The sequence below is a fragment of the Phascolarctos cinereus genome, unplaced genomic scaffold (assembly GCF_003287225.1).
Source record: "Phascolarctos cinereus isolate Bilbo 61053 unplaced genomic scaffold, phaCin_HiC Scaffold_1;HRSCAF=81, whole genome shotgun sequence".
Lineage (NCBI taxonomy): Eukaryota > Metazoa > Chordata > Mammalia > Diprotodontia > Phascolarctidae > Phascolarctos > Phascolarctos cinereus.
Genome location: NW_027555514.1, coordinates 286,111,254 through 286,131,445, shown reverse-complemented (window position 1 = coordinate 286,131,445; position 20,192 = coordinate 286,111,254). Strand labels below are relative to the sequence as shown.

The 20,192-nt window shown below is 50.5% G+C and overlaps 1 protein-coding gene across 5 annotated transcripts in view; it reads left to right on the top strand.

Moving 5' to 3' along the window:
* PACSIN2 (protein kinase C and casein kinase substrate in neurons 2) overlaps nt 1-20,192 on the top strand; it is a 163,337-nt gene that overhangs the window by 31,879 nt on the left and 111,266 nt on the right. For 3 of the 5 annotated variants that reach the window (XM_020982800.2, XM_020982798.2, XM_078147776.1), the window contains exon 2: nt 10,239-10,282. The exons of the other annotated variants lie outside the window; for them this stretch is intronic. The gene's annotated coding sequence lies outside the window, so the exon portion shown is untranslated. The remainder of the gene's footprint in view (nt 1-10,238; nt 10,283-20,192) is intronic. 5 annotated transcript variants of the gene reach the window in all.

The window sequence follows — 20,192 nt, the reverse complement described above, 5'->3', positions numbered from 1 at the left end:
TGTCCACCACAAACGGTCACACTGAATCAGAGCTAGAACTGAGAGGGCCCTTATAGGTCATCTGGTCCAACCCTCCTGTTTTAGAGATGGGGAAACTGAGGCCCCCAGGAGCTGAAGTGACTGGCCTGAGGTCACACAAATAGTACAGCTAGTCAGTAGCAGAGTCAGGATTTGAATTCAGGGCCTGTGACTCCAAGTCTAGCTCTCTTTCCAGTGTTGCACACTCTTTTCCTCTCTTCTGTTCCCCCTCTTCCACTTGTGCTAGGAAATCTTCCTCTTAGGAACATTTCTGTAAGTGCTCCGTCATACTCCCTGCCCACATGTTGTCATGGAAGAGGCCTAGCTCTGCTCTCCTTCCTGCTCAGCAGGAGACCTCAGCCAGCTTATTTCCTGTCTCTATCAAATGAGGGGGGCGCGTGACCAGGTCATCTGTCAGATCTTTCCTACTTCTGTGATTTTGTGATTTAGAGCGTGGATTTTTCATTCTAGTGACTTCAAGAAATGCTGCTATGCTGTGCTCTGGTCAGGTGCTGAGGGCGGTGGGAACTGGCCAAGGAGCTGGGGGAATGTTGGGGGTTTTTGTGTTAATCCTGCTAGAAGGTGACTCTGCCTACTTCCTTCCCTGGGAGGACATGTCTTTGGGGCGGCTTAAGCAAGTGAAAATAGGAAGAGAACCTGTACTTCTTTCTGACACTTTCTGACTTTCTGACATAGAAATGACTTTGTGCTTTGAGCTCCCAGAAGACATTTTTTCTGTTGAAGACTCCTGGTGGGTCAGCAGATGCCAGACCCTGGGGGCCGAGGTGGAGGCTGGGAGAAGGACGGTGAGAAAATGGCAGGCAGGTGGCCTCAGGAAAGAAATTCAAATTAGGATGTGTGTGTGTGCCATCAGGGCTTCTGTGGGGCTGCCCCCATGGCAGGTTCGTGCTGGAGATGGGTCGGAATCTGACGAAGCTGCCCACCTTCAGGTCATCTGGTCCACTCCTCGTTTTACACAGGAGGCAGCTGAGGTTGGGAGAAGGGCACTTGACTTCTCCAAGGTTGTACAGAGACTTTGGAGCAGACGCAGGACTCCTGGCAGGCCCACTCTGGGCACGGTGCCTCTACTGCCTCAAGAGTCTTTTGTTCCTCAGATTTTGTGTTTTCCTTTCCTTCATCAGTTTAATTCAGCAGACATTAGCAAGAGGGAAAAAGACCTCATCCCTGTCCTCAGAGATGAGAAACGGACCCCAAGAATTATCATTGGTTAATTCTTCCAGAATCAGTGACGTCCCTGGGGAGTGTCCATCCTCCGCTCATGTGATTGGTTCCTGTTAGACTTGGGGGGTGGGGAATGTATTGCCTGTTGCTGCCTCTCTTTGGTGGGGCTGGACCTCCCCAAGGTGTACATGCAGACCATCATTGCATGTATGGGTGAAGCCAGGCCTTCTGCGCCCTTTGGAGTCTGCTGAAACTGAGGCACGCCTTCTGTCAGTCAGTCAGTCAGTCATAAGCACTTATGACCCAGGCACTGTGCTAAGCTCTGGGGATGTAAAAGGAGGCAAAAGACAGGCCCTGGCCTCAAGGAGCTCACAATCTTAAAGAGAGAGACAACATGAAAACAAATAAGTTCTAGGTGGGAGAAGTAGAAGACAGTCACCAGAGAGCAGGTCCTGGCATTGAGGGGGACAGGAAAGGCCTCCTCCTGTAAGAGGCTGGGGCTTGAGCTGGGAGGGGGAGGGGAGGGGAGGAGGTCTGGAGGAGAGCCAGGGAAATGTCTGCACCTGGGAGCCGAGGGGCTTCTGGGAGGAGCAGCTGGGATTGCAGGGAGGGCAGGAGGTGTGCAGAGTGCAAGCCTTTCATCCAGCCTGGAGGCAGTGGGTGAGAAGGCCAGGTTTATGCTTTAGGAAGAGGACTTCCTTAAAGTACATAGGATTACAGAAGAGATGAATTATATTGAAACAAAGCTACCAAAATGTTCAGAACACCAACCAAACCGGGTTCCTGGGCCTCAGCTGGGGTCAGTCACGCTGGAGCTTGGGCTCCACGGGCCTTGGGGAGCCCAGGGGCCCGTGGCCTTCACCCCATGAGCAGGCAGTGAGGGGCAGCTTTAGTGAAGAAACAAAGAGAATGCAGGGTAATGGAAGTTCAGGTGTGAAGGCCTCCGGCAGACAAGAGTGCTCTGAGACTCCTTGCTGAGCTAAGGTCCTGGGAGGATGTTTCTCCATTTGAGGTAGCGCCTAGGCTGGGATCCTCTCTCAGACGAGGGCCCAGCTTCATCCTGACCTTTGCCGAGGCAGGACCTTGGACAGGGGGAATTGTGGGTCTGCCCAGACCTTGGGTGGCGGCCTCTCCTGACACATGTCGCCACCCATTTCTCCCTCGGGAAGCCTTACTAACATCGCTGGACTTAAGTTTCTTCTTCTTTAAAATGAAAGGGTTGGAAGACCTTGAAGGCCTTTTCCAGCTCCGAGTCTGCTGACCCTGTGTCCTAAACTGTCCTTCTGCCTGGACCAGTGTGATGGCAGTCACCAGGGCCCAGTTCAGCTGCGGCCTTGTCTTGTCCCCACCCCCACTGGCAGGGATTTCGTGGGGAAGCCTGGTCCCAGAAGCCGTTTCCCCTCTGGGTGTCTTCAGTGCTTCGTGGCCCTGGATTTCCTTGTTGTGGGCATTCCGTCCCCAGCTGCAGATGCAGCCCTCTCTATTTAGTAGGCGGTCTTGGGGTGTTCCTGTGATGCCCCCAGCCTTGGCTGGGCTAGTCTTTGGATACAGGCACCCAGGCCATCCCCAGGCCTGCCTTCAGAGCCTTTCGACCTAGGGGCACAGTCAGAAGAGGTGGCTTAGGCTGGCCCAAGCCTCAGCCTCCTCGGGCCCAGGAAGCATGCTGTCCCGCTCGTGGCCTCGCTCCCAGACCGGTGCAGCATTGCCCATAGCAAATGTTGAAGGCTTGGTTGGTTGAATGAATAAGGGAGTTTGTGGGAGTAGAAGAGGCTGCAGCGTGGGTGAGATGCTCCTGATTCGTTGGAGGGAAGCACTTGGGAAACCACCCCCCTGGAAGGGTTGAGCGCTGATGCCGTGTCGTCTGCTGGACATCGACGATTGCATGATCGAAAGCGCTGGGGAAAATGTTTGATGTGGGTTTTGCAAGTCATTTTTGAGGAATTTGCAGCATCAGGCAGAATGATAAGGAAGCTGCTAGGATGGCCTCATGAGTGAGGAGCGGCCCAGTCTAGCCAGCATAGGGAAAGAGCATGTGAAGGCTGGCGGGCTGGCTTCCCAGGGACTTGACCGCAGAGCACCTTGGACTCAGGCTGATGCAGCAGATTTGACTTCTGTGGAATCCCTGGGAGGGTGTGGCAGGGTTTAGCCCCAGGATTTCAGCCAACAGGGCAGCAGGGCTAGGAGAGTCACATGTGACTTAATTTGTAGAATGTGCTCTTTGGAACTTAGGACCTTTAGAAAAATGCCCTGGCTCTCTGTGGGATTGCTGAAGGGAGACTCTGCCCTGGGGAAGATGTTGGATGAGATAATCTCCAAGATCGCTTTCATCTTGAAATTCCAAACCTTTCCAGAAGATGGATTCTTCTTCCCACTGGAAGAATATGAAGAAATAGGAAATGTAAAATAGTGGTTTTAATGTTTGAGAGCGGTAGGGTGGGTGGAAATTCGTGTTGGGGAGAAGCCTCAAAGGGGCAGGATTCTTTGGTGCTCAAGGCTAATGAGTTTGAATAAGGACCAGTGGAGGGCCCCGGTTTGACCTGGGCCCTGGGCAAGTCTTCTAGTTTCCTCATCTGTAAAATGGGGATGATAACATTCACACTCCCTGCCTTGCCGAGGGTCTGGTGAGCAGGGTTGTGTGTGTAGGAGAGGGGCTCGCCATGCCATCCTGGAGCCCTCCACCAGTGAAGGTGGCTCTGGGAGTTATTCAGCAGAACTGGGTCATAATGTGTGTAGCTCAGGCAATTCATTCATTCATTCATTGGACCTCGTCCAGTTAAGTGGCCAGTGCATTTTTAGGCAGAGAATTCCATGCCCACCACCTTCACAGCCATTGGGAATCCCCCCCTCAAGCCACAGTTTCTCTGCTTAACATTGCGGGGCTTCCATTGACTTGTGCTGCCTGAGTAGGTCCGGGGAGGCCTTGTTTCTCATGGAGGAGTGGGTCACTCCTAAGCTGGGAGCAATGGAATGAAGCTACTGCACAGTCAGTTCAGAAAACGTGTCCTAAGACGTGTGCAGGAAGAGAAGGCTCCCGTGCTGCTGGCAATGTGAACTTCTCGGATCATGGAATGGCAAGGCTGCCTTCCTTGGTCACAGGGCTCAGCTGTAACCCCTTCTCTTCCCTTTCTGAGCCCCAGGTAGGGCAGATCTGCATGGACAAGTAGATCCCTGGCCCTCTCACTTCCGAGATTCTGTGCCTGTGGTTCGTCTGCCATGGAGTGGGCTTTTCATGATGGAGCCTCCTCCCCAGGCTGTTTGAAGAGCCCTTTGGTAGCCCTGTCAGTGCTCAGGAAATGGAGTCTGTCTCACGTTATCAGTGACTGGCTCTTCTCCACCCTCTTCCACCTGCTTGGCCTCTTATATGTTAAAAGGAGGGGTTCTTAACCACAGATCTGACTCAGTCCCCCCATTTTGCAGAAGAGCACCTGAGGCCCAGGGAAGGGAGAAGGAAGGGAAGAAGCATTTATTAAGTGCTTGCTGTGTGTCAGGCACTGTTAAGCGCTTTAAAAATACTATCTCACTTGACCCTCAAGTAGGGACTATTATTATCTGCATTTCACAGTTGAGAAAACTGAGGCAAGGCAATGCCTTGTTCAGGAGCCCCCAGCTAGGAGGTGTCTGAGGCAGAATTAGGCCTCAGGTCTTCCTGCTTCCAGGCCCAGGGTTCTTCCTTGGCTGCCTCTTGGGGTACCTTGCCTGAGGGCAGGCCCATAGACTTGGGGTCGTCTGAGTTGTCAGGTTTTTTTAAAAATTAATTAATTTTTAGTTTTCAGCAATCACTTCCAGAAGCTTTTGAGTTTTAAATTTTTCTCCCCCTCCCTCCCCACCTCACTCCTCAAGACAACCTGCAGTCTGATATAGGCTCTACATATGCATTCCTATTAAATATATTTTCACATTAGTCATGCTGTAAGGAAGAATTAGAACTAGTAGGAGGAACCACCAGAAAGAAGAAACAAAACAAAACAGAAGAAAAAATAGCAAATAGTATGTTTTGATCTGTATTCACACTCCATGGTTCTTTCTCTGGATGTGGATCGCATTTTCCATCACGAGGCTTCTGGAGATGTCTTAGATCCTTGCATTGCTGAGAAGGGCTAAGTCTGTCAACATTAATCATCGTACAGCATGGCTGTTACTGTGTACAACGTTCTCCTGGTTCTGCTCACTTCACTCAGCATCAGTTCATACAAGTCTTTCCAGGTTTTTCTGAAGTCAGCCTGTTCATCATTTCTTACAGCACAATAGTATTCCATTCCATTCATATACCACAGCTTGTTCAGCCATTCCCCAATGGATGGGCACGCTCTCAATTTCTAGGTCTTTGCCACCACAGAAAGAGCTGCTATAAATATTTTTATACATGTGGGTCCTGTTCTACCGGAGGACACCTTCACCACTCTGAGAGTGTTGTTGTCAGGTTTCTACAAATACTTTGTATACAGATTTTTTAAAAAATTAAATTAATAAAACTTAAAAAATCATGAAGTCTGAAAAGCCGAGCAAAGTTCTGGACCTTCTGGAAGGATGGAGTTGGTGTGCGTACTCCAAAAGGCAGCTCTTAATGGGGCTCTTCCTCCTCCTCTTCCTCAGTTTGCCTTCCTAAGCTTGTTCTCTTTCTCTTCACAAGTGTAAGGAATAATAAAGAAGCAGGATCTGGGGAGGCTGCTCTGGGGGGGGCCAGGCTGTAGACTCTCAAAACAAGGAACTGAGAATCACTCCTTTGGGTTGGGAGTGTCACATGTGGCTGGGGGGGACGCCATCAAGGGAGAGAAGTGAGACCCAGAGGGAAATGGGGGGAGGGGCAGCCCCACCTTCCAGCCCTCCCCACCAAAGCTGACATTCCCTTGGCACCACCTGGTAGTTATTGGGGGACACGCTGGCAGCTTTATCTCCATACACATTCAGTAGAAGTGCGGGCTGATGGAGGATTTGAAGACCTTATATTGTATTGGTGGTAACTGTGGTTCTTAGCCTAACCCTGTGCTTTCCTCGGTGTTAATAGTGTTGTCCAGACCCTGTCCCCAGTCCTCTCAAACCTGGCCTGCTGAATGCATGGGTAGAGAGACCAAGCTATTGCTCACATGTGGCCAGTCCCCAGGAGGCCTCCCTGAATGCCCTTGTGTTCATTTCTGCAGGCTTTAACCAGGGGTATAATGAAGTGGCACCTGCCGGCAAGGTGCTTCTTTGGGCCACAACAGCCTGTACATGGCCCTCTCTTCCCATTGGTGAGTTCTTCCCAGAAGCCCCGCGTGGGGGATGGCCCACAGCGGCCAGCCTTCACTCCTCAGACTTTGCCAGCTTACCTGGTATCTCCACCTTCTCCCCTTTCAGGTCCCTTTTGTGTGGCGTCTTCCCCAGTAGACTGTAGGCTCTTGGAGGGCAGGGTCTGACTTTCTTTTTGCTTGTGTTTATATACTCAGCACTTCGCATGCTGCCTGGAACATAGTAAGGACTTTAGAAGTGGTTTTTGACATGACCTAGGACATTAAATATAAATTAAAGGTAAACTATATCCACAGTAATTTCTTGGGCAGGCCCAGGCTGGTTTGCTGTCGGTGGAAGGGTGGAGTGGGCTAGGGCCCCAGAGGATCTGAGGGATCCACAGATGCTGACCCCAGGGGGAGCTCTGGTCTAGGCCGATTGGGCCTCGGGAACTCTCACCGGGCCCTTTGGTGGAGCCACAGGACAGCAGCATTGCTGATGGGGATTTCAGGATCAGTCCCTGAGCCAGGGCGAGCAGCTGGGGGAGGGGTGGGGGGACCCATTCATGACCCTGAATGGGAACAAAATGACATCTTTATTTCAGTGAAACTGGTTTCCATTGTGATCTTGTGTGTCTTACTTTCATTGAAAGACGTTATTTTGAGAAGGGGTTCCCAGGCTTCCCCAGACAGCCCAAGGTGGGGGCGGGGGGGGTGCGGCCTTCATGATACAAAAAAAAAAAAAGAGTCAAGAATGTCTCACAGTGGTTCTGTACTTGGAGTCAGGAAGACCTGAGGTCAAATCATGCCTCATGTTGCTCATCTGTAAAATGAGGGCATTCATAGACCCTCCCTTGTAGGCTTGTTGTGAAGATCACATGAGGTGCCGTGAAACACTCTGCAAGTGTTCAAGTGCTTTCTAAACTTTAGGGGCTTTTGTCATTGAAATCTGGCCTCTCCCTTTTCTAGCACTCCCCCCTTAGACAGTAACAGTCCTGCTTTCAGTGTTCTAGGGATCTCACCTAGCTTTAATCATGGTTTTTCTTAAATTTATGTAAACGAAGCTTCTTCAGTTTTCTGTATTTGTTTTCTCCCCTCTCCATCCCTTCCTTTGTATTGTAAAGTCCCCTGGAAAAGGCTCGGTGCCTGTCCTTTTTGCCCAGACTCAGAATTAATAGGCTTTTACCTGTTTGTTTCTGTCTCTCTTTGTCCGGCCTTATTCATCCCCCCAAAGGGAGAAGGCTGTTTATTAGCAAGTTTGAAAAGTCTCCCAGTTTCTTCGGGTTCCACTTGGCTAAGCGTAGGTGACATTTTCCCAGAAGATACCTGGAGGGGGAGGATGGTTTGGGTTTTGTCTGTTGGCACTGTCCCCAAGCACAGGGCCTTGTGAGTCGTGGGGATGGTCTTTTCCGGGAGTCTGTGTCCAGGATAGGTTGGAGGGCTTAGGAGTGATCACAGGATTGGACAGGTGAGGAAACGGAAGCCCAGATGGCCGCGCTGACATGCCCAAGGACCCACAGCTAGAAAGTGGCAGAATTGGAATACATTATGGCCTTCTTTTCAGATGAGTTGGGTAATTTTGACTGAGACGAATAGCTCGGCACAGAAAGAGGAATGAGCTTTCTAATTTTGAGTGAGTCATCATGTAGACAGTGGGGCTGGGAGAGTAGAGGAAAAGGAAAGGAGGAGAGAACTGTCTTTGTGCTCTCCTTCCTCCTCCACCATTATTGGGTCAGTGTGTTAATGAGTGTGTGTGGCAGTCTGCCCTCTGGAGGATTTCAGGCCTAGTCTGGTCATCTTATTCTGAAATTATTTCCAAAATTAGTCATTGTCAGAGTTCTGCCTGTGAGCTAACAGTGTGCGGTAACGTAGGCTGGGCAGGGCCTCTCTGGAGGAGATCAGACCTCTGCACCAGTCTCGTGGTCGGGCCTGCTCTGCCCCGGCCTTCTTAGCTGCTGTTCTGGCATCTCCTGGTGGTTGTTTGGGAAACATCTTCAGTCCCTCCCTGGAGAGCCTTCCCTGTCCTCTCAGGGCTGAGGGTGCTGTCTGTTAGCCTGTTTGGTAGCACTCTTGTCTACAGCCTGTATTTGCAATAGCTGGCCGGGAGGTACTAATGGCCCTGCACCACTTGGGTTGGAGATAGGAATGATCTTGGGCAGGTCACTGAGCTTGTCTGAGCCTCAGTTTCTTTAGTTGTAAAATGTGGACAATAACACTCGCATCGTCTGCCTTGGGGATTTCCCCTTTCTGGGTCACAGTTTGCTTATCTGCAAAATAAACACTTGGGCAGGGGTCGCTGAGGTGTGGAAGCCTTTCCACTTCTGCCTGCTTCTCATTCCTTGACTTCTGTCTTAGAATGCTCCTTGTTGGTCTGGTCCTCCTTCCATCCCTGACCGTCCGTTAGGTTTCCTGGCTTCCTTTGTCCAGACTTTGAAATGTAGGTGCTCCCCGAAGGCTTTCTTCTTGGCTCTCAGCTCGCAGCCATGTTCTCTCTCTCTCCCTCTGTGAATCCACCACTCTGGGAACAGTTCTAACATCTGTGGAGATGCTGCCCAAGCCTGCCTGCCTGCCTGTCTCCGTCTTTGTCTTTCTCTCCCTTCTTCTCTCCCTTCCCCTGTCTGTTTCTGTCTCTCCTTTCTCCCTTCCTGCCCTTTCTCTGTCTCTCTTTCCCTCGTCTGTGTTTCTTCTTCCCCTGCTCCCTTGGCTTGGACATCTGCATTGGTCTTCCAGAATGTAAGTTACGTTCTTTCGTTTTCTCTCCATTGCTGGAGGTGCCTGGCTAGCTCTGGTCTGTCTTGTCTCATAGGGCACTATCACAGAAGCCTGGTAGTGGGTTTGCCACCTCCTTGCCCCCAGCCCCAACACAGCTTTCCATCGTTTACTATGTTAAGTACAGATTCCTGGGCCAGACACTTAGCCCTAGCCTCGCCTTCTTGCTTTATGTCCCACTTATTCTCTTCCTGGAGTCTCTAGATTCCAGCTCAGGGGAACTGTTTATGTTCCTTTAGTGAGTTTCAGGCCTCCCTACCTCTGAATCTTTGCTTGTGCCATTCCCTTCTCCAGGCATGCCCTCCCTTTTGAAGTCATTTCTTCTTTCGAAGGCCCATCAGACGTTCCCTCCTTGTGATCCCCTCCTGCCCTCCCCCAACTGGCTGGGCTCTTCCCAAGTTTGTCCCTAATAGCAAGCCTCTCGAGCCATCAGCTTTCCGCCCAGATCTCTTCCATCCTTTTAAAACAATCTTCAGTTGTAAATTAGGGATAAGACTTCAGTGATATACCTCATAGGATAAGGCAGAGAAAGTGTTCTGTAGAAATATGTTCTAGAAATGGGAGTTGTTAATAGTAATAATAATTATTACCCAGGAAGATTTTCTAGATAATACGTCCAACTTTTTAAAGACGTGACATGCTAAGCTTTCCTATAATGATGAAAACTTCTCTCTGGGGGATTCTGAGTGTTCTGGTTGAATGGGAGGTCCATCAGGCTGAGGCATAGCTTACTCACAGTGTGGCCTTGGGGAAGTCATTCAGTCCTCTGGGCTGCAGGTTTTTTATCTGTAACACTCAAGGGTGGACGTAGTGAATTTGAGGTGCTTTCCAGTCCTACCATTTCCCGACTGAGGGATGAAGTAGTTTGGCCCACGGGCAAATGACTTTTTCTGATGCTATTGGAGGGGCATCTTCCTGAAGCACCGGGTTGCTTACCCAGACGCTTCGGGCAGCTTGGGGAGATGGGCTGAAGACAGGTGGGGCGGCCCTGTTTTGATAGACAGGGGAAAAGCCAGATTGCTGCTACTCACGTCATAAATAACAAGAATGTTTTCTCCTCCACAGCTCTGGGAGCGTTTCATCAACTCGTGTGCTTCCAAGACGCTTTGGTGAGTCGGGCCAGCTTGTGTTTGGGTTTCATGCTTTCTAGTCTAGCAGCTTGAATTGTCTGCCCTTCTTTAGCAATACGTGACAAGCCTGTGTTTGGAAGGGAAATGGGAATGGTTTATGTAAGCCAGCCATCCGTCCCAGCATCTCACTGGATCCAGGAGGAGGCATGGGGCAGGGAATCGGGAGACGTGGATTTGAATCCTACCTCTGACACCCCCTAGCTGGGAGACTAGGAGCAAGTCGCCTTGCTTCTGAGCCTCAGTTTCCCCACCTGTCTTAGGAGGAGAGTACCTGCAGGTGCTAAGGGGGTTGTGGAACTGAAAAGAGCTAATAACTGTATGTCAAGTGATGTGTCCATTTGAAAGCACCCTGGGACGTGTGTTGGGCTGGGGTGTGCTGTTGCCAGTAGAGACACTGAGGAATGGATTCATCTGGCAGTTCATTTCCAAATGCTCATGCCGTGCCTGTCGTGTGCCAACTGCTGGGCCTGCAGAGACCAGAAATGGTTCTGCCTCTGGGGAGGGATGTACATGTGCCCGTTTTGCAGGGGCCAGTTTCTCGTTTGGTCCCCCTACATCAGCCCTGTGACGTAGACAGTGCCTGTGTTCTTGAGAGGCAGGGTGGTGTGGTGCTGAGACCACGGCCTTGGAGTCAGAGGACTGCCTGTAAAACCTGCCTCCTGCATCCCAGAGCCTCCGCGTCCTCATGAAATGGAGGCGAGAAGACCTCGTCCCCCAGGCGTGGTGTGAGGATCGCCTGGGATGGCGCCTGGACAGTGGACCTCCAGACGCTGTAGAGACAGGAGTGGGTGGTGGGGCGTCTTCCCAACTGACAGATGGGATGACAAGGAAACCATTTTTCCCCAGAGCTCATCAGTGGCTGAAGTTGAGTTTCTCGACTTCCCCCGGGCCGGTTCTTGAGCCATCACGCTCCCTCGAGCTCTGTGGTGGCCATGTTCGTGGTTCGCCACGAGGAATAATCTTCCTCATCCGCAGGAAGTGCTCTCGAGGTGTTACGGTGTTTCCCCTGCTTTACTGCGTCAGGAGCTAGCACCTTTCTTCTCCGGAGAGCAGTCTGGGATTTCCCTAGCTCAGAAGGAGGCAGATGAGCATGCTGATGACTCGCTGAGGCTTTCTCTTTTTAGTTGGCCTGGGGTCATTTGTTCATTTTGGACAAGTGACTGAAAGGGCCAGCGCTGTATGCCACTCTCTTTGTTTGGACTGGGCCGGTGATAGGCCTGGTTGGTTTTCACCTTGGCTCTCCCCTCACAGAGCCCTGAGCTCTTCGTTAGTTGGCCTGGAAACTGGCTCCATTTGATGCTTGGGGAGCCAGAGTGCTTGTGGTGGCAAGAGCTGGCGGCGGGTGAGTCGATTCCTTTGTTTTCATCCTTTACCAGAGAGACAGCGTTTCAGAAGTGGAAACCCCGAGAGCCTGGGGCCCCATTCCTAGCGTGTCGTCTTCGGGAAGTCAGCGGATCACTAGCAGGCTGTGGGGCCGTCGTCCTTTCCCGACGGCAGGCTGGCCCTGGGGCCGTCGTGATCCTACGGTAGACTATTGGTTTGGACATTTGGATCCCCAGAGCCAGGGGTGGCCACAGCCCTGGGTTTGGAATCCAAAGACCCGAGGTCTGGTCCTGGCGAGGCTGCTTGTTAATTATGTGACCTTGGGTGAGTCCCCGGACTTCTCACCTTTACTGCTCTAGAATTTGTTTCAGGTCATTTTTCACAGGTATTTGGAGGGGTTTGGGGGAGAGCTTGAGCGAGTCCATGCTTTTACTCTGCCATCTTGGCTCCGTCTCCCCTCCTCCTCTTCTCATCTTTAAAATGGGCAGAATAACACTCGTGCTGTCCGCCTCTCAGGATTGTCATTGGTGTTAAATGACGGATTGTTTTTAAAAGTACTCGGTAACTCCCAGTCATGTTACACACCCAGGCCGCCATCTTCCTGGTCATCGTCATGCTCACGGGATCCTTATTTGACGTAGGGGTTAAGCTAAGATGAGCGAAGTCCCTGCCGTCTCCAAGATCCAGGATCGTCGGGGAATAAGCAGTTCTGTTTAATCAAAGTAAAAGGAGCGATGATTAATGATCGTTTCCATTTGTACCATAATTGATGAATTATTTAAATAATTAGCCTCTTTTAAAATGCTTGCCACCAACATCATGCAGAGCACAATTTCGTCTTTGACTTGGAAGGTTCCTGCAGGTTTGTTCATTACAGAATCCGTGCTCTTGTAGACCTGCGTGCTGCCGTGCTGGTTGGCTCTCATCCAGAATGCCCAGCACTTCGGATCGTCAGCGTGGCAGGACAGCCCCGAGCTGCTGCCGCTGGTGGCAGAGTCTCTCTTGTCTTTAGTTGTTCTGACTCTTTTTTTTTTTTAAGGCAGTTGGGGTTAAGTGACTTGCCCAGGGTCACACAGCTAGCTAGTAAGTGTCTGAGGCCAGATTTGAACTCAGGTCCTCCTGACTTCAGGGCGGGTGCTCTAACCACTGTACCACCTAGCTGCCCCTCTTACTTTACTTCTTGAATCTCTTGTCGGGCCACTGCTCGCTGCCATGGTTCGTGTACTGCTGCCCTTCCTGAGAAGCCAGTAGCTAAGTAGTCAGTAGCTGTGTTTGGGCTTTGCTCAGGGCCTTGGGGAGGGTTAGGGTTGGGGCAGATCAAGAGGTGTGAGACTGGGTTGTTTCGTAGAACTGGAGAGTCCCCAGGGAGAAAGGACTCTGTGTGTGTGTGTGTGTGTGTGTGTGTGTGTGTGTGTGTGTGTGTGTGTGTGTGTGATTCCGGTGGATGCCCACCCTGTGCCCTCGGGGAAGGTCGATGGGCACTTGAGTGCCGCCCATCCCCCTTTTTGGACAGCTCTGGTTCTTAGGATGTTTTTCTTTGATTGAGCTAAATCTGTCTTCCTCGTTTCTCCCTGGTCCAAGGTCTGACCTTCAGGGCCACCTTAAACGGGTCTCTCTTGTCTTCCATAGGAAAACCCCCAGATACCTGAGTCTGGCATTCCCGTCCCTGAAGCCTTCTCTTTTTAGTATTCCCACTCCCTCCATGGGATTCACTGTCGGTTGGCCCAGTTGGAGGCCTGTCCCCTTTCCCGGAGGTGTTCCCCAGAGCTAGACTTTGTACTCCCAATGTGGTCCAAAGCCCTTGGAGCTGGTCGTTGTTATTTGGCTACGGAATTTGGTCCTGTAATTCCACCAACATCTGTGAAGGCCCGGCATGTGGAAAGCACTCGAACATGCCTGTTAGTGGGGCTAGGCAGATAGTAACACGGCAGGCCTTTTACCAAATGACGCTTCATTTCTGTGCTTGGGTGGCTGGGGAAGCCGTCCAGTCGTGGGCACTTGCGTGGTCTCCGCCACAGGCCTAGTGCTCTAGATTTTGGCCTGAGTTGGGCCCATTCCTGCACTGGTGTTGAGTATTGGACACTGAGGTCATACAGAAGTAAGACCATTCCTGCCAGCCCTCGCCCTCGTGCATTCTTGGTAACAGAACAGGGGAAAACCATTCCATCTAAGCTGCACAGGCTGACCGGCCGGGCAGCGTTCCACACCCATAAGCCCTCACTTTTGCAAAGAAAGGCAGGAGGTGCATCTTCTCAGCAGCTGGATTTCTTTTTGGCTCTAGCATACGGTAAATCGTGTTAAGACTTTGACTCAGCACTGACTTTGCTGAAGAACACAGTTTTTTTATTGAAGTTTCTGACTTGGGACAAGGGGTGATGGTGTATTCCTTCACTCCTGACCTTTCTCCAGCATGCAGGTATTTTAGGAGCGCGATGCCGGGCATGTAGTAGGTGTTTAATTTGTGCTGTTTTAGTCACGTATCAGAAATACAGCGGTTCTTGTTGTGGTCGTCCACGGGCAGACTTACCTTTTGCACAGTGCTTTGGAATATTGGTGAACTTTTCCTGAAGAGTGAAGTGCCAGACACCTGCGTGTGCTCATGACGTTACTCGTCCCTGACGGCTCGGGCTGATTTGAGCTCATCTCTAAAGCCCCTTACAAAGGAGTACGCTTTAGTAGCCGTATCATTTTGTCTCCCCAAGCCCAAGGAGTGGGCAGGGAGGGATCGCTACTTTTTTACAGATGAGGAAGCAGGCTTAGAACTGAAAGAAATGGCTGCCTCTGAGGTTTACCTGGTGACCCCAGCGCCCAGGCCTTCGAGCCGGGGTCGAGGCCTGGAGCTGCCAGAGCCAGCAGTGCACTCAGAGGTCCGTAAGAGCGTTAGTCTTGGTGTAGGCCGAGGGAAGGGAGACGAGGGGCGCTCCCGGGAAGCTGCCTTTGAGCAGCTCCTCTCCCTGCAGCCGGGCTGTGTCGGCCCGTTGTTTTGAGGCTTTGCAGGTGGCAGAGCGTGCTTCTGTCGTTTGGATTTTGAAGGAGTTGCTCGCCGTAGCTTACGCTCACGCTGCCCCTGCACACATGGCACTGAGCGCTGGCGCAGGGCATGGGGGGGGTTGCAGGTTTGGAGAAGGCGCATCTCGACCGCTCGGAGCTTGTGCCTCAGTCCTGGCGGCCACAGCCTCACTCAGCAAACCTGCTCTGGGCCAGGCACCGGGCCAGCCCTGGAAACCTTTGCTTGGAGGATGAGACGTGCCTGCCATGAAATGCCAGGTAGAGAGAGGGGATCCTGACTGCCACCTGAGGGGGCATCTGGGCCGGCTTCCTGGAGGAGGTGGTGATGGTGCTGAGCCTTGGAGGATGATGGCAGGAATGGATGGGAATGGTGCTCCAGGCATGGGCTGGACGGGCGAGATGTGCAGAGATGCAGAAGTGGAAGAGAGAGCGTTGACAGGCAACAGCCCCAGGCTGGTTTGGCTGGAATGGAGGCTCTTTGAAGGGGATGGTGCGTGAACCAGACCTGGGTTGAGGAGAGCTTTAAAGGGCATGGAGGGGAGGGGGGGAGAAGGAGGGAGTGAGGAAGGAGGGAGGGAGAGAGAGAGAGAGAGAGAGAGAGAGACAGAGAGAGAGAGAGAGACAGAGAGAGAGACAGAGACAGAGAGGGAGGGAGGCAGGGATAGAAGGAATCGACAGAAGGAGGAAGGGCGAGTAGGAGCAGGCCTCAGTCTGGGTCTGTCACTTGTGTCTGTTAGGATTCAGATAGCTGTCAGGCTTGGTTTCCTTCTTAATCTCATGTGTTTTGTCTTCTGCATGAAAGCCCTTGATCCTGAGAAGGGTCCCTAGGCTTCACCAGCCTGCCTGTCAGTCCTTGCCAAAGGGGCCCCTGGCCCCCACATGCAGGGAGGAGGCCCGAGGTTGGGCACCCCTCTTTCTCTGTGCCCAGAGGGAATGTGGATGGTAGGAAGTGAAGGGGGAGGGGCCTTGGCAAGGCTTCAGCCTTCTCAGGGAAGCTAAGTCTGTCAGGCCTCGGTGTGGCCAGAGGAAGATGGTTCATTCAGGGACCTCATCCACCCGGATCACACCACATGGAGGGAAGTATCAGGCAAGATTCGAATTCAGGATTTTCATGGCTCCAGGTTCAGAGTCCTTTCCCCAAACTCTGATTCTAACTTTAGTCCTTCTCCTAAACTCTGTGTGTACAGAATCAGAGTTGAAGGGCCCTCTTTTTACCCTGCCTGGGTCACCTCTCTGGACTCCTGTTTGGTGCCCGGAGGTAGCCCACTCCACCCTGCTGCTGCCCATTCCCCATTGTTCAGAAGCTTTTCCTATTTATATTGAACCAGATCTTCCCCAGCACCTTTCAGTCCTTTCTTAGCTCTGCTTCATGGGTCAGGCAGCACAGATCTTCTGTGCTCCTCCCTCCTGAGAGTCCTTCGGATCCTGGCCCATAGCTGGTGGGGCTTTCTCCCTGAATTTCCTTGTTTTGGTTTGACAGCCTTCAGACACTCAAGGCCACCTGGGTCTTAGGGGGAAAACCAGGACTCAGACTGCTTCCAGGATAGACCCTCAGGGTGAAAACTCCCCTGGCCTCCATGTTTGGGTGGGGCGTTTATTAGTACAGATTGTTACATTCTTGGCCAAAGGATTGAGCTTTACAACAGCAAAGAATCAGCAGCTTGAACGAAACTTTGACTACCTGTTTTTCTTTGATGAATTTTAAGGCAAAAGACATCTTGTTGAGTGATTTCTACATTTTATGCTTCTCCAGTTTAAGACTACATCTTTTGTGAGCTCGCTGCCCCTACCTCGTAGCATTTTGCATTAGTAATGGTGAAATAATGCATCATTACCAAACTGTAGGGTAATGTCCTGAACCCTGCTAGCTAGCACACTGATTGATTGCCCCAAATGCACATCCCATAGTGGACCCACCTCCCGTGGAATGTTGTTTACCTAATGACATTCAACACAGTATGCTGGGATTTTCAATAGACATGAAAAATGTATGAAACTTTTAGGAAGCTTGTTAGATCAGGAAACAGGGATCTCTTTGTTGTCTTTCATCTTGTGCACTCTTACGTTTCAGGGTGCTTTTCATCTGTAACGTTTTGAATCCAGTGCAGGAACTTTGTTAGAGACAGAAGGAAATTGTCAGGCCAGATTTGGAATGGCCGTGATGTGCACTGCACACCTTGGTTCTTTAAGGACGCACCTGGCTTTTCTTTGCTTTTCAGTGTGGGGCCCTGGCCACCGATGCCGAGAGGAATGGATTGTTCTGAGATAATGGAGTTTCTTTATTTGGGGCCACAGAGTCCACATGGACAAAGCAGCGCCCTTGGATGGGCAGGTCTTCAGATGCCCTTGTTTGCTAGCAATAGCACGCTTGCTGCAGTCTCCTCAGTGAGCTCCATAATCACTCAACTGCCAACATCGGAAAAACCAAATGGATGAAGAATGCCAGGTGTCTAGATTTTGAAAGGCAGTTAGAGGGACGGCCCCTAGCGCTCCCTCATCAGCGCCTTTGTCTTGGTGAACACTACAAATGGCAGGGAGCTCGGCCCAGAACTGAATGGGAAGAAGAGCATGGGCTGGGTTGCCTTTAGGAAGCTCTGTGTTTCTTGTAATGCCCCAAACTCTTCCTGCAGCAGGCCCATTTGTAGTACCCAGACTTGTGCGGTGATGCTGGACAGCTGAGGCCTGGTCTTCTGCAGTCCTGAAGAGCTAAAGTTGGACATCACTTGGCAGTGAGAGGTGCGTTGTGGGTCATGTGAAGAGGCTGCCATGCATATGACCAGAAAAATGGGCCAGTCATGAGCTCAAAGAAGAGATAACTCTGTGCTCCATTGGTGTCACGTCTTGGGATGTTGGGAGAATGTGAGGAAGGTCCCCAGCATGTTGGGGGGACCGTTGGCAGCCAATACAGATGGGAGGTGTACAGGGTTGGCAGGCTTGAGAGTGTTGAGATTGGTGTCGTTGGAGGAAGTAGCCATGTTGATGAGGCTGTAGACCCACTGGAGAAGGGAAGAGCGTCTCTGGGTATTTGTTTTAAAGAGCTGAGTTGTTGTGATCATGAGCATTTGGGGATCATTGGTGAGGCTCTTCAGTTTTCCAAATGACTTCTAGCCTGCGCTCAGTGTCCATTAGCAGCCCCTCTTCTGGACATGCAGTGGTGCATTAGCTCACCAGGCTCGAGCTTCAGCTGCATGTCATGGGTGCCCAGTTATGGGCTGAGCTCATGGGCTGAGCCAATATGGCCTTTTCATCCCTTGTGTTTTTCCAGTGTGGCCATTGAAAGCAGTCTCTCATGTAATTAATGTGGCTCTGTGGAAGCTTTGTACTGTTTCAGTTCTGGATACCCTTATTCCGTCATTACTTGTAAAGAGTACTGGGAGAAGCCTCTGCCAATAGGGAATCTCTCTCTTTGGACTTGGGCCCAAACATCTTCTGTCACCTCCTATATTTATAGTCACAGGAGTGGCTGAAAGTTAGAACATAAGATGTGGCTGTGTCACATTTGATTCCATAGGAGAGGAGGTTTTTTCCCCCTCGCCCTCCAGGCCTGTGTTAAAAATCTATAGGATTGTCTGATATGGCTGGACCCCCAGGGCTGTATTTAGCGTTGATGTAGAACCAAGTTTAGGAAAACTTGAAAAGACAACAAAACCAAAACGCTTTTGAAAAATCTTAGGCCCCATTTTGGGCAGATGCTTAATTTATAAAAATCTGGCAGTTTTGACACGGCTTCTGTCTCTGACTTTGTAAGCTCTGGTGTAGAGACAGAGCGTTGGCTTAATCTGAATTGCTTTGTCAGATATTAACTGTAAAAGTTGAACTCGGGCACATGTTTTTAAAAACTGTTATCGATAATTTGATTCTTCTATCATCTTCACTTCTCAGTGTATCAGATGAAATCAGACTTGTAAAGTGCTTAGCACAGGATTATTACTTCATAAATGCTTCCTTCCTACCTTCCTTTCTTCCCAAATGAATGAATGAATGAAAAAAATAGAAGGATAACAGATCTGAACAGGCAAATGGGCCAGCCCCTAAATGAAGCCCACCTCCTGTGCCCTGTGTCCACACCCCTGGCCTCCTCGTGTCCAGGAGAGGTGAATTCGTGAATTTGCATCTTCCTTGAGGAGGCATCTCTTTTGGGGATCAGCCACAAGTCTTTCCTCCCCAGTCTACGGTTTTTAATTGTGAGCTCTTGCACAAAAGCAATCCTTCTGCATGCCATCGAGTGTTAGCATCTGACAGAAGACTATCATAAGACAGCTGTAGGTTTTCATTTCCACTCAGAGACAAATGCTCTTAACAAAAGGTTTGCCGCAAAAGAAACCTTCCTTGCAGATAATGGACGTTTTTCTCTTGAGCATCCAGGTCACCTGTTCAGCTTGGAGAGTTGTTTCAGTCATTGCAAATGGTGCCGGTGGAATCCTCGTGCTCTGAGAAGCGGCCTGTGGGTGGAATAAATGAATCCAGAGTGGGAGCCCCAGCTTGGGGGTACCCCTTCCTGAGCCAGAGCTTCACCACTGGCTAGATGTTCTCACAGCTCAGGAAAGGGCTTTGTAAGCCACAAATTGTTAGAGGAACAGGAGCAGAGATGCCGTTGTGTGTGGCATTGGAGGAAATGGTTTTTATTTATACAATTTTTTAAAATGGAGGAGTGTCCAAGAAAATGCCCTCCTCACTTAAACCCAACATTCAAAATGGTGCTGTGAGCATGGTGAATTCTCAGTAAAGGTTGAATGTTGGTTAAATTCTTTAAAAATGGAGGAAAAGTTTTCACTTACAGATGATCCATTGACCTACTTAAAATGTCTAGTTTCAAGAAAACAGCCATAATGATAGCTAACATAACAGTGTGACGAACTCAGTGCCCGTGTCTTACTGAGTAGAAGCTAACTTTTTTTTTTTGCCTTTTTTAGGCAATTAGGGTTAAGTGACTTGCCCAGGGTCACACAGCTAGTAAGTGTCAAGTGTCTGGTCTGAGGCCGGAGTTGAACCCAGGTCCTCCTGACTTCAGGGCCGGTGCTCTATCCGCTGCGCCATCTAGCTACCCCTAGAAGCTAACATTTAAAGACTCTGGTGATCTGTCAAGCAACAAACTTGGGGCCAATGATGCTGGCCTTCTTCTGTGGAAGCCTTTTTGCAAAAGCTCTCAGTTCTGTTTGGGTTTTGTGCTGAAATCAGTTGGAAATGAAATCCAAGATTGTACTTTTATCTTCATCCCCTTTCCCCAGAATGAGAAGAATTCCTTCTGTTGGCTGACCCAGCTTCTAGAGAAGGAGAAAGAGAGAGAGAGAGAGAGAGAGAGAGAGAGAGAGAGAGAGAGAGTGTGTGTGTGTGTGTGCGCGTGTGTGTGTATGTGTGTGTGTGTGTGTGTGTGTTGGGGAGAGCACCCTCAGAGCTGTCCTAGGAATGCTAACTTAAACCAACCTGTTTACAGACAGCTTTTTTAGTCTTAGAGCTTTCTTTATGTTATTTCATTTAACAAACTTTATCTGCTTCCTGCAAGTCGGCATTATGTAAACTCCTGTCACTTCCTAATGTCTCAGAAAGAAATTAGCTT